A 14,797-nucleotide genomic window follows, 5' to 3' on the forward strand; every position below is an offset into this window, starting at 1 on the left:
ATCTTTCGATCATTGAAAAGATTATGGAATATGTATTTTACACCTCAGGTGCTTCTTAAACATTTTTTGGGGGGGGAGGGGGAGTGCCTACTTCAATAATAAAGACAACAGTCCTTTTTTTTCCCTAGTTGTTGTACATTCCCAAATACTGTTGATTTTTACCTGGAAGATGTCAGAGATCCTTAAATGAGGCCAAATGTTATTCCCTCTTTCTAGCTTCAAGTCACCTGAGGTCTCTAGTTGCTTTTTATAGCAGAGGAGGACAGTCTGAACATGAGTTCTCCTAGAGAGGCAACTCTCCCCACCAGTATTTCATATGAAGAAGAATTTTCCACAAGCTCATACTAACAAAATATTTACTTTAAGCAAATGTCTCTTTATACATTTGCCAACTACTCTGCATGCAGGAGAATCACGTAATATTGAATTTGAGACATCACATCTAAACTAGGACAACACATTGCAATTTCACTAACAAAGAACTTCACTGTATGGTTGAGGTAAGCCCTGAGAGACAGAAAATTCTTATTATAAAACACAAACAGACTTTATAAATAGTCTTGGAGGTTCAGAGAGTGACTGAAAAAGTAAATTGCCTTTTGTGTGACTGTTCTTTCCTCTCCTGTTTATATCTCCCATAGGTTACATATATCACCTTGTAAATGCTTCCAGCTTCTTCCATCCTAGAAAGCAAAAAACTGGCTAGGAGCTGAACGTGGTTCTCTCGCTAATTAACTACCAGGCAGCCTCATTACAAATGGTTTACAATTCCCTTATAGAAAAGTGGCAGAGCAAAAAAATTTACTTTGTCCTTTAGTTTTATGGGCCTGAACAACCATTCCCTCAGCAAATTGTCACGATTTAACTATTTGAGAACTTTCCTCCTTGCAGTGAATTTTAAGAAAAATATAGTATTTTTTTCATTATTAATTTCTATTTCTTGAAAGGAAACTTGACTAAACCCAAAATGCTGTTTTTCCCCTACTCTAGCCAAGGAATCTGGCAATAAGAAGTTCTTACAGCTTGACACGATGCTGGGAAAAGTCTTTACGATGGTAATGTGACAACCTCAAATGGCTTTCAGGTTTATTTAAGCACAGATTAAATAAAATAAAATATTAAAATACTGATTTTATCAGCATGAATAGCATTTCTGTGGGTCTCCTGTTGGTTTTACTGAAAGGTTCTGCTCTCAGGTTTAAAAGGGCATGTTATGCGGTACAGTTTTCATCTAATTGTCTTAAGACTGGAAGCATAGCTTGTCATCAGAGGAAGAATTAAGATAGTTAAAGGGATAATATTTAAAAACTTCTTTATAATTTGTGCTAATTGTAATTTGGTGCACTTGAAAGCATTTCTGAGGAACACAGCAAACCCAATAAATATCATCTATTAGCCAGTGTTGATGTCTATTAAACATCAAGCTATGAATTTGCAATATGCTGTGAAAGCCATAAAAGACACCCAAGTGTTGGCCATTATTTGCGGTATCAAGTAATAAATCTGGGAGAAGCCATTTCCAGACTGCATGTCTCTGAGGGGATTGAAATTCAGGTACTGAATCTGGAAATACTTTTAGACTTGATTCACTTGCTGGCATAAAATGATCCAAATCCACTACAGGGCTATATGAGCCTCCCTTGTCCTTCAGTACCAGAGGATTTGGCCCTTCAAGCTGGAAAGATGTGGAAAAGCAGGTCAGAAAGTAAAGCACTAGGAGCACCAAACAGCATCCCCTAAGGGGAATTTTTAAGAATTAACTTTGTCCAGTTCAATGTATCTCCAAATGTTTGGGCTTTTAGAGTAGTGGCAGGAAGAGTTGAGGAGTAGGGGGAAGAAAGATAATCACCATATGTGAATTCTCTGGTTATTTGAAAGGCATAAAGATGAGACAGCTGAATTCATACCTAATGCACTAAATCTGAGCTGAGGAATCCTGGACTCAGTTCTCAATAGGAGCTTGCATACAGTTAAACTGATACACCTGTGCATCACAGGGTGGTGGCAGAGAAATCTGTTCACGTGTGCCAGTGGTAGATAGATACCTTCCTCTAGCTTTGCTTGCAGCCAATATTGTACTCCCTTGATTCCTTTTCTGTGGCCCTAGAATTTTCCTATTCTTTAACTTAATGAGGTCATCACAATTAATACAAGTTTGATCCTTGTAGATCTTCCTTTTTTTTATTAAAGTTTTCCATTTGCTTTTGTCTCTTGAGAAGAAAATATTTCTACTTTACTCTGCCTGCTATAAAGAAATACAATTATTTTGCTTGTTAGGCCCATTTACTAAACTTGGGTGTAAACTCCTCTGCATGTGGAGGGTTTAACTGCTTGCAGTTAGGTAACAGCCGAGGAAGAATTTTAAAGGGCTAAATTCTTGTCTTAATAGCAAGTAATTGCCACCTTTCCCATGTCTGGCTATGGATCTGGCCCTGTATTCCCATTGCTAGCCTTTAAACAATGTGCAGCTGAGATGCCCAGGTAAGAGAAGTGGACTTACCAAGCACACAGTGAAATGCCAGGCTTGTGCAATACGAGACGCTCATGTCTTTTTTGGCTCTTATGTAATATACTATCTATTTGGCAGAGGATAAATGGCACTTCCTTACGAACAAAAGAAGTCAGTGATTTTTTTCTCCCTTTTTATAGTTTCCTCTGCATTTTTGCACTAAAATAAAATAAATTAGAAAAAAAAAAAAAACAAATCAGGCATAAAAATTAACTGCTTATTGAACAGCACTCTCTGCTGCCTCCTGAGAGATTTGCATGTGATATCAGTGCAAAGCTTTTTAATACTAAAAAATGAACACTTCATAGGATGAGTCAAAAATGACCTCTTCTGACCAGGAACTGGAGGAGATGGTGAAAACAGTCTTTGAAGCAAATGGTGAAATCTCGCCATTTGCCCTCCCAGCCAAGGGGAAATGAAAGAAAGGAGAAGGGGGCTCAAACTGCAGGTATACATTAAAATGCACCCTCAGTCCCAGCCTGGTTGATCTCCTACTGACTTAGCATCTTGTGCAGGTGCAGAGGACAGGAGGGAGAGGAGACTGATGTAAGGCAAGGCCAGTGATGGGCTCTGTCAGTGTATTTCAGAAAATACCTTTATGACAGCAAAGAGTATCTGCCTTCTCCAAATAAAAGTTATTTTCCTGAAGTCTTACCCAGGAATAAAGCTGAGTGTAAACTATTACATTGTTGGTAATTTATGTCAGTATAAAAATGTTTTCAGTGGCTGGACTGTGCCCAGTAGGGGAGGGGAATAAATTATTCCAAAAAGGAACCTTGATACTGGGATATCAGCACTCACATCAAGGGTTATACTACTAAAACTGTGTTATTTTAAAAAGTACTTAACCTATCCTAGAGCTAAAGCAAAAACACCACGCAGACCAAACCTCATCACTCAAAAAGCCTGATGTCAGCTCCTTGTTCAAGCGTGTCGAAGGCAAACCATGCAAACAACAGCCGCCGAGACCGCGATACAGCAGCAAAACGAAATGAAAGAAATTGAAATAAAGTGTAAAAACTGAAAATTAAGGCCCTGCCACCTTGTGGCACCAGGAGAGAACGACTCGGGCGCTGTTCGCCGGCCCTCCCCTGCAGCCAGGTCAGTAGGGAGCGAGCAGAGGTCTTCCAGGGAAGACAGGTCCCAGCCCGAGCTCCCGCAGCTCGCGGCGCGGCGGCCCCCAGCCCGGGGCCGGGCACCCCAGGAGGCCCCGAGGGGCCGGGCAGAGCCTCTCTGTGCCCCTGGTGTGTGGAGAGGAGCCTTCATCACGTAACCTAAAAACATATGCTTTCCTAGGCTTATATTGCTTAAAAGCTGCCAGTCAGGTATTAATACTATTTGTGAAGTATTTCCCGCTCTCTGTTCTCTACAATGATTGAGTCAGAGGTCTCACGGAAAGCACAGCACGTGATCATAGACTATATCACAAGGCACACCTGGGAGGGAACCAACTTGTCAGTGCCCAACTTTGCAACTAGGGCGATGCTCTTCAAATTTTTTTTTCTGCAATATTCTCTTTAAAAATAACAAATAAAAAGAAGAAAATCACAGGGAGATGTCGTTAGGTGCTACCACACTGACTGTGTCACATGTGCAGTCAGAACATGTCAGTATAAGGCATAGATCTCCACCCTTTTCCCAAAAGGAAGCAGTAGTGCTAAACTGCATGTTATAAGAGGTTGCACGGAGGGTACAAAGCTGGAGGGAGCTTGCCTGCACAGAAACATAGACAGCTCTTCCCAGATGTCAGCAGTTCAGCAGCTGAAGCAGTTCCTCCTGGGCAAGGAGAGAAAAGCATATGCATGTTTTGGCCACAACAATTTGCACAAGCCAGGGAATGCTAAGGGCAGAGAGCCTGCAGGTTCCTGCCTGGCACCAGCAGTTGTAGGCAGTAGCTGGAGCTACAGGTAGCCCCTGCTCCACCCATGCCCAAAGCCAGCAGCTGTGACAGGTCGCACTGTGCACGGTGCCCAGGTGGATTTATGGATCCCTCGCACACTCTGCAGTTGCATTTCCAAAACAAGGGCTTGTGAAAGACCGGGTAACTCACAACAGCAGGAGATCATCAGCTCCTGTGTGGAGCTGCAGATAGGGAAGAGAGGAAGAATATGCATGACTCCACAACAGGTGTCTGCTGACAGAAGCCCTGTGAGGAGTCTAAAGGAACTGCTGGTTCATTACAAATATATGAGAAGAGTGTGCTCCAAGCCCACTTGTGCTGCCTGTGCACCTGTTTCCCTCTAGTCTTCATGACATGCTAGATTTCTAGACCATGTTTCGCTTGAGAGTGTTTCTTGAATCTTTCCAGGGAAAAGTGACCAGAATGTTTTTACTACGTGAAAAACAATGTATTTTTAACCAACTTCTTACTTGGAAGTGAATCATTTTGGCTGAGGTTTTCCATAAATAATGCAGCCTAAAGCAGACACTGGGCATGGAAAATTTTGTCCAAATGAGTGGAGTTCAGAAAAACTATACACAGCTGAGAACAGGATTTGTAAATGGGAAGAGACAGAGAAACTTTAGTAGTAACTTACGCTGCTAAACTGTCTTACAATAGCACTTGTACTGGAAAGATGAATAATTCAACAAAAATCATTGCTTTTCTTTTTCATCTTTTTTCTTCAGTACTAACTTTTGCTTTTCAGAACTTCTAACTCATGTAACAAGTGCACTTGTGTACCTCACTTAAGATGCCAATACAAAATACCTCTTCTAACTATGATTTTCTTTCTCCTCAACATTTCGATCACTCATGGAAGGATTAACAGGATTTTTCTGAACTGTGATTATTAGAAGTGAGAACTACTAAGAACTATAAATATAATATTTTCCTCAGGTTTCTTACATCCATAGCCAGACTTTACTGCATATATTTATTCTTAATTCACTTGTAAGTTTTACAGTCAACATGTCAATAACTTTTATGATATGAAAAAACCCTCTGAAATATTTCACTTGGAAAAATGATATATCACTAGCAGTTACAGTGTGCCTCCTTCACTTTTGTGCTGTATACTTCAATAATTTTATTATAGTACTGGGTAAATGTTAATAATATATTATCAACTTCTTTTTTTAAGATAGTGGGAAAGGGAAATCTTACTTGGAAAATATTGCATATTATTTCTATTGTATCATTCTTTCCATGGAAAAAGTTTGTGCTTGCTCAAATAACCTCAAAATAGTGGAAAGTGAGAAATTTTTGAGATGTACATGGTACACGTAAATCCACCTGACCCACCCATTGCCTGTCCTGGAAAGAGCATTCCCTTAGCTCTCCTGCCAGTAAGGGGCAAGGGCAGCTGGCTGTCTTCCTTATTTCACAACCCAGAGACTTGATCACAAAAACAAAGCCAGCTTGCAATTGACTCCAAAGCCAAGGCAGCAGGTCCAAAGATAAAAGGGAATATTTTACCCAGTTCTGCAATTTTTATTCTGTTAATAGGACTGGAATTTGGACTGCTTTCCATTCATCTTCTTCTTCTGTTCTCCAGCCCATGCTCTGATGGGTAAATAACTGGATACACAGGCGCTCTCATCTCTGTGGCCATAACCATGCTGCAGATGATTGTGGAAGAAGTAAGAGTAGGCATTACATCTAGAGTAAAATCCAGCTCATGACATCAGAGGTATGATTATCAGAAAAAGACTCCTATTCAGGGTGAAAAGCAAGGGCAAAGGGTAGCATTAATTCCTTTATAGAGCTAGCTCAGAACTATTTTAATCAAACACGATAAAACTAATAAAGTTCTATGTTACAGCTGTCAATAGTGAAAAGACTCCATTCTCCCTCCTCTCACAAAGGATCCATGGTAGTAACTAGAGTTTTCCTACCCTTCCCCATCAAAATAATCCTCCTCTTTCAGGACATTTTTACCAGAGGCTTAATATTCCCTGCTCAGAGAATTTCAGCATTCAATCAGACAAAAACATAAACCAGGAAATGCGAAAAAAAAGAAAAAAAGAAAAAAAAAAAGTTGAGTGCAGAGAGAGAAAGTTAAACAGCAGACAGACTGGATGACTATATTCAATCATTGTGCTCACTATTTGGATGTTTTGATACTCAAGAATTGTCTTCTGGAAACTTCAGTTTCATATATTTTTGCCTTCTCCCCTCAAGAACTGCTGAACATGAGAAGTATCATGCCAAAGGTAACTGGCTGCCAGGATGCCCTCTTGCCAGCGGCAGCCCTCCTAGATACTTAAACTCCGTATCTGTCATTACCATTCATCTTTCATATAGCTCCAGCCTTGATGTAAGACCTTCTTGAGTCTTTAAGATGAAAGCAGAAGTGTGAAGTGTGGCAGAAGTTAAATTCAAGGAAATTTGTTAGGAACTGGTCTTACATGATTACTAAATGTTCATACATCAACTTTCAGATCACGTAATTCTCAGGCAATTAATCAACCTCCTTGAAGAGAGTTATGCCCTTTTGGCTGTAATATTTTCCCACCTTTAAATGCACATACTTTCCTTTCTTTGGGCAGGCCAAGAAATGTCGCTTCCATTGGAACCTGCAAATTGGTTAAGACCATATCTGTTAATTTATGCTTGCTTCAGCTGAGCTGGAAAAGGTTATTTTCTAGAAGTTTTAAAAATTTAGAAGGCTTGCTTTGGAATTTTGTGTTTGTGCACTACTCACCGCCACCAGTTCTTCCTCCAGAGCTTTATTGAAATAGTAACCTTTCAAGTCAGTAAGAAAGTTGGGCACTATGACTAAAGTTTGTCAGGAAAAATAGCTGAGTAAGGTACACTGGCTGCTGCAGATCAGCTGTGTTTATCTAGACTGAGTTAATAAATATGACCGAGTCAAGATGGTGAGTCTACTGTCTGTGGCAGCTGGCCAGGAGCTCCTGGGTAAAGAGAGGAGCTCAGTGACACAGGAAGGAGAAGGGCGAAAGTTTGCTGTTGGTACGCAACTGCTAAAACAACTTACGCAGATCACAGTGGGCTGAACCATCAGCAAGATTGATAGGATGACCTAGGAAAAGGCTGGCATGCTGGTATAATATCAAGGAAAAAAAAGAGATATTTTAACTTCCTGTTTTCTGCAAGCTGTGGTTTGGAAAAAAAGATGCAAAAGCACTTTGATGGTGAAAATATTTGCTTTGCACAGTTCGTAGTCTGATAGGGAATTATAATCAACATAAAATGATCTTGATCTCTCCCTTTCTGTCCCTACACACCCACACCTACACTCTCCTTTTCTTTATGCAGACATATATATACACACACATTATTAAGGAATCTATAATTTTCATTATCTGCAGAACTCAGTTTCGCTCACTATGTCTCACAATGTGGTCTAAAACAATTGGCTTACTGTAAGAACAGTAGTATGCAGATAATTTTGACCATTAAGGCCCTGAGCCAAAGGCTACAGTTTTGTTGAGACACAGAGAAAAGGTAGAACTGGTATGTCCGACAGGCTTTGGATAGCAGACAGTCTGAACCACTCCTGGCTTCCTTGAAGTTTCATGAGCTCCTCTTTTGCACCTGGAGGCAGACCAAGTCAAGATGCTCAGTCTGTGCCTGAGCCTACCCAGAAAGTCTGTGATCTTTAAATTGGCTTTACCCAATTTTAAATTAGAGCTTTAGCTCTTGTTTTTGTCTCTGCTGTTAATCATAGCTTTGCAGAACAATTTATTTTAACGGACATCAAAATGCATGCCATTTAAGCTAATTAAAATGAACATATGATCACATCAGTGATATTATGTCTCAAGGATGTATTTAAAAATGAATTATGATTCTTTGCCAGATGGATAATCTGAAGCATCAACATTTAAAAACAGAAACAACAAAAATAAAAATCACAAAGAAAATAGTCTCAAGATTTTGTCTTCACGAATTTTGACGTGACAGTTTCAGATGATCTTTCTACTCATTGCCTAAGGAACTGAGTAACTGACCCGTTATTTATTCCAATTATTTTAGAAAGAATTTGATGCCCTGGACTTTTGTCAGGCATGTGTTATTTGTCCTAAATTGTGTGCTCCAAAGCACATGCAAGGAGAAACATTAGTAATCTTTGAAAATTTTGTTCTTACAGTCAGATATTTTGAGAAACCACAGTTGTAACTCAGTTTCAAGAGGACTACTTGTACTTATAGCCTTTATAAACAGCCTATAGAATCTAAATACAATTCCTTATGTACATTTGCTGCACTTACAGAGACTCTGTAAGTCTCTTGCTTTCTCGCTCCAACTGTTTAGCCTATCTACTCTCTCTTTTCACCTAGGAGCTCTTCCATACCTTTGGTCACCTATGAAAGCTTGATCATGCTCAGTTCTTCATAGGACTATAACATATTTGTGAAGCATTTGGGGAAACCACATCCCCTCCTCTCACAGTATATCATATTCATGCATGAGTTACTAAGTCCATTTTCTGATACATTTTTTTCCAATTTGCCTGGCATGGTAACCAGGCATCTTGGTCTGTATCTCCCCGCCTTGCTCCTGCAACCTATTTTAAAAGCTCCTATTTTAAAGTTTTAAATAAATCTATTTCAAAACCTTCTTTCCATTCCTTTGATTGTGAGGCTGTTTTAAATGATATATTATATACAATGGTTAATCATTCTGCAAGTTCACAGTTGAATTCTCTTAGAATATTTGAACAAATGTCATATGGTCCTGACATTGTAGTAAAGAGAGTAGCAATAGCTTGTAGAGCTTATAGAGCACTGGTTGCAAAGTGAAAATGTTTGGAGAATGCATCAGAACATCACTTTGTATATGCTTATCTAGAATGTTAGATGCAACTGTATATGTTTATCTAGAATGCGAGGTGAAACTTTCATCAACTTTTTTTTTAATAAAGAATCACTTTGTGTTTTAAAGACAAAAAATTCCCTTGTCTTTCATCCTGGTCCTAAGTTGATAGACCTCATAAAGTGCCTGGGTAGGCTCATAGGAAGTGCTGGCAAGGAGTCTGCAACAGAGGTCTGTGTAGGTTCTGCTGATATGACAAAGGGTGGGAGAGACATTGTGGACTCAAAAATTCAGTCTACTTAAGGCAAAAACAGCAACATTCTCAGTAAGAGGATGAAGGCAATCAAATGTGAAGTAGAAAGCACAGTGTCATTGAAACAGAGCGGCAAAAAGAGAACCAGAACAATGATATACATACTTTTGTGCAAGTGTAAAAAGACTATCAGATGAGATGGGAGAACTGCAATGTTCAGCCTTGAATGAAGACACTGTCATACTGGGAACTCCGTTGTAGGAAGACATTTGGTTAGACAATGTAACAGAAAATATACAATAAAACATGCTAGTGGTAGAGTAGTACTGGTTGTCAAAGACAATCTAGGAACAACTCAAATTAACAAAATAACCACATGCTATACCACAGAACTCATTTAATCTGTGTGGATTGAAATTCAGGTCTAAATAGGAAGGATGCTGAATGGGGACTACATTACTGTCTGTCTGACCTGGATAGCAGCACTGACTACACTATGCACAGGAAGATCAGAGACAGAAGGAGGGCACAACACAGTATTGTAGTAGGATACTCTAGAGATTGTGCTAGTTAGTCAAATATTCTACTGAGACATGAACCAGTCCCAAATTTATAGATACTATCAGTTATTGTTTCCTGGAAGAGTGGAATAACTGCTCTTGCCAGCCACCATGATGTACTTAACTTCAACCTCTCTATAGGACAAAAAAGGTTAAAAAATCCCACAAAGCTATGCTAACTTCTCACAATGCAAGACTTCCTTAAAGGAGTTCTTGAGCATCCCCTTTGGGCCCTGTTTTTCAGCATACCCAGGAACATTCTGAAAAGGGGCTGAGAGGTGAGGTGAGAAAGTTTGCTGACAATACCAAGTTATTCAAAGAGGTAAAATTAATAGTGGGTAGTGAAGAGCAGCAGAAGCTGTATTAGATTTCCTCTATAGTCAGTAGGAAGAGAAGTTCCAAAAGGTATCTGAGATACAAATGTACTGAATTATCTTCTGGTCTTATTGCTCTTTATCGCCAGTAGCCTAAGGAAACCAGCTCCTAACTGATGCTTGTATTGCATGGCATTAATCCAGCTTTTAGTACTGATGTCTCAACAAAGATATTCTCTCAATAAGGGACAGTGGTTACTTCTTTTTATTCTTTGAATCCATAGAATCTTAGGTGTTAAGAAAATAGTATGAGTTTGATGAAATTCTTCCTTGGGTTTCCGGCATTGTCAAGCAAGTAGAGAGGCAGGTTCTGGTTCTCTCTCAAGGCCTCTCTGTGCACCTTCATCAACACCAAGGGTCTTTAATATTCCCTTGATATTGTTTCTGGGCAATTCCCATTCAACAGGAGCATTATATCAACCGGACACAGTTGATCTTTTAGTGCCTCTCCCTGGAGTTTTGGGGATTTAGGTCATGCAGATAAGAAAGAGTGGCTTGTTTCTGGCCAGTTCTAAGTAACCAAAAAGTTTAGCATCATGGAAGGGAGACAACAAGTTAGAACAGCTAGTAAATTTGCCCTAATTTATGCTGTGGGTACCACTAGTGAGGCCAGAATTAGAATGATCCAATAATAGGATTCAGCCAGCTTTGTTACAACTCCCATTCAGTGGGGAAACAAGCAATTCATTTGCCCATGTCGGTAACAATCAACTCACATTAAAATACCTTTGTAGGAACTGAAAAGATTCTGAGGGAGATACCGAACTGGTGAGCTATGGCAGAGCATGAAAAATGGCAAAAACTGGCACAAGGCTGCTTTAGTTCAGGAAAGAGAAGAGGTGAGGACAACTTGACCTATGGAAAACAAAGTTTTAAATGCTTCCTTTGTTTTGTTGTATTGTAACATGAAGAGTCATTTGGAGCAATTTAAAAACAACAAATAAAGAACAAATGTAATTTCTTTTGTAGTCAGCTTATGCAATTCATCTCATATATTTTTACAGATTCAACTGTATACCTGAGTTTAGAGTGTGTTGAATAATCTTTTTGCTAAGATCAATAGGACATTTTGTTTCAGGTTATGAAAGTAAGGCTTTTTGTGGCCAAAACCAGAATGTGTTTCAGTTACCTGACATTGAAAGGGTTAGTTAAGGTGCTTTGTTGTGTATAGGAGGTGTTGACTCTAATTACTGGAAAAAAGAGTAAATAGATTGGTTGTTATGACATTTAGTATGGCAAATTGCACACTCTTTCATCTCAGATCTTTTTAGAGATCCCGCCTAATGTTCTCCCCCAGTGCAGATACGTTTCTGGCGACATGCAAGACTATAAATTCCATATACATCTCAATTAAGACCTCCAGGTGGCATCTCAAATAGCAGATTTTTTTCAGTGAAAAAAATAAGTGTGGTCACTGCCAGGATTTTTTTCATTGCTTCCCTGAAAGACATGTGCATATAGCTCTTCCTCCACTGTTAGCTTACCACTGACCAGAAGTTACCTCCTTCCAGCTGAAGAAACCTATCCAATTTTCCTTGCATTCAGGAGTACCCACTTGAGTCCTTCCTGTCCCAGCTGTGTAAAAACACCCACTCTTTGGCCAAGAACACCCAGTTCACTTAACCTGTCCAAATGCAGCTGGCTCCAGGGCTGACTATGAATGCGAGGAATGGGCTGTAAACAGTACAATACTGATGTGATTGGACAGCAATCAAATTACTCAGAGCTCCGTAACAGGCTGCTGGATGATACACCTATACTTACATTTGGATTATTGTTGAAATACGAAGTGTTAGTTTGCTTTGCCTAGGCTGAATCTCAATACAAAGTGTATTCTATCTGATTGATTCTTGAGAAATGTGATATTGTATCTGTGATAATGTACTACAGGCAACATACAAAATGTTTATGTTCCACCGCAGAGTCCAAATTTGTGAAATAAATATTTGCTCTCTTGTATGTCCGTGGGACCCTGCCATAGAGAACACTATGTGCTGAAATGTGTTTCAGAGCTGCCCATGGCAGCACTCATACAGACCTTTAACTGCTTACATAGCATGACATTTCTCTTTCAACTCTCTTCCCATTTTCTCTGCTTCTTTGGAAAAACATTTTATAATGTTTTTCTGTTAAGCAGAGGCATTGGACAGGGTCTCAGGGCAGAGCAGTTAAAGTTCAAGCAGCAGGGAACAGCTGACGTGATGGAAAGAAGGTAGATCAGGACACAGATAGAACTATAACATTTCGACAGACCACTCACTTATTTCATAGAATCATAAAATCATAGAATCATAGAATCAGCAAGGTTGGAAGGGACCTCTGGAGATCATCTAGTCCAATCCCCCTGCTCAAGCAGGGTCACCTAGAACATGGTAAACAGGGTTGCATCCAGGCAGGCCTTGAAGATCTCCAGGGAAGGAGCCTCTCGGGGCAACCTGGTCCAGTGCTCCGTCACTCTCATGGGGAAGAAATTCCCCCTCACGGTCAGGCAGAACTTCCTGTGCTTCAATTCCTGCCCATTGCCTCTTGTCCTGTCACACGGGGCAACTGAAAAGAGTTTGTCCCCATCCCCTTGACACCCTGCCTTCAGATACTTATACACATTGATAAGATTCCCCCCTCAGTCTTCTCTTCCCCAGGCTGAAGAGGCCCAGCTCTCGCAGCCGTTCCTCATAGGGCAGATGCTGCAGCCCTCTGATCATCTTCGTAGCCCTACACTGGACTCTTGCCAGTAGCTCCATGTCTCTCTTGGACTGGGGAGCCCAGAACTGGACATAGGACTCAAGATGAGGCCTCCCCAGGGCTGAGTAGAGGGGCAGGATCACTTCCGTCGACCTGCTGGCAACATTCTTCCTAATGCACCCCAGGAGACCGTTGGCCTTCCTTGTCACAAAGGCATATTGCTGGCTCATGGTCAACTTATCATCCACCAGCACTCCCAGGTCCTTGTCTGCACAGCTGCTCTCCAGCAGGCCAGCCCGCAGCTTGTACTGGTGCCTGGGGTTACTCTTCCCTAGGTGCAGGGAACAAGGCACTTGCCCTTGTTGAACCTCATGAGGTTCCTCTCCCCCCAACTCTCGAGCCTGTCCAGGTCTCTCTGCATGGCAGCACAGCCCTCAAGTATATCAGCCACTCCTCCCAGCTTGGTATCATCAGCAAACTTTGTGAGGAGGCACTCTGTCCCCTCATCCAGGTCACTGATGAAGAAGTTGAACAGGATGGGACCCAGGACTGAGCCTTGGGGAACGTTATTTAGTAATTTTTCTATTAGTGAGGAAAAATACTACTAGTGTTTTTTGGTTAGATACGCAATTCCTTTTGTTTTTTATTAAAGGATATCAAAGAAGAACATGGAGCTAGCTTGCTTCAGATAAAAGGAGCAGCATATCTTCACCAATAGCATTTTAAAAGTTGGAGATTGAAGGTTCTTGGTGAGAATGTGTTTTTTCTTGTCTAAGTGCCATATTAGTTTTCACTTTCATTCACTTTAGGCTACAGTGTGTGAAAATTTACTAGGGAAAGTTATTAGGCAGCAATTCAGACTGACAGAAAAAGTATAAGGGAGGTACCCTAGACTTAGGAAATACTGGTCTCAGCTTGGATTTTATATGAATCTCCTGACCTGAAGATGTCACCCTCTTCTTTGGCCTTTAGGCAGCTATCTCTCTCTCTCTCTCTCTCTCTCTCTTTTTTTTTTTTTTTTCCCTGCTGTATGTAGTATCATTCATCCTCCCAAATGGTTTCTACCTTGATACACACTTACTCACTATTTCTCAATTTCTCACATTCTTGGCATAAAATTGGCTGGCTCACTGGCAGCTCTCTCAAGGATCCTAGCCTCCACAAGTTACAGGCATTAAGGAATTGGTCTTTAGCTTTCTTCTGACAAATAGAAAGCTGCAAAATTTGGCTCCCCATATGTGTCAGACCATCAGGATCCCTCTACTAAGTGTCCTGATTCTTCAGTTGTATTGATGCTCCCTGAGGATAGGGGGAGGAGGAAAATCCTTCTGATATTACACAGTGGGCACCAATATGCCTTGCTTTGGTTCTGCCTGCAGTGATTGTTTTTCTTTTCTTTCTCCGCTTCCATATATTTAATTTTTGAAATTTAATGTAGTTTGAGTATCTTATCGATGATGGCTCTCTGCTAGAGACAGTTGGAATAATGATCCTGTCTCAGTGATGGTTGGCAGGGCTGAGCACCTTCTCAGGGATGCTTCTGGAAAATTTCTTTGATCATATTATAACCTGTGAATAAATAATCCCTCTCATTTTACTGCACATAGTCACAATGCACATACACACATGTACACAAACGCAGTTCTAATTCCCTGAATAAGTTACAATTCTTTGTGTGAGTATAGTCTTTGTAATAAT

This window comes from Rhea pennata, chromosome 3 (assembly GCF_028389875.1).
Source record: "Rhea pennata isolate bPtePen1 chromosome 3, bPtePen1.pri, whole genome shotgun sequence".
NCBI lineage: Eukaryota > Metazoa > Chordata > Aves > Rheiformes > Rheidae > Rhea > Rhea pennata.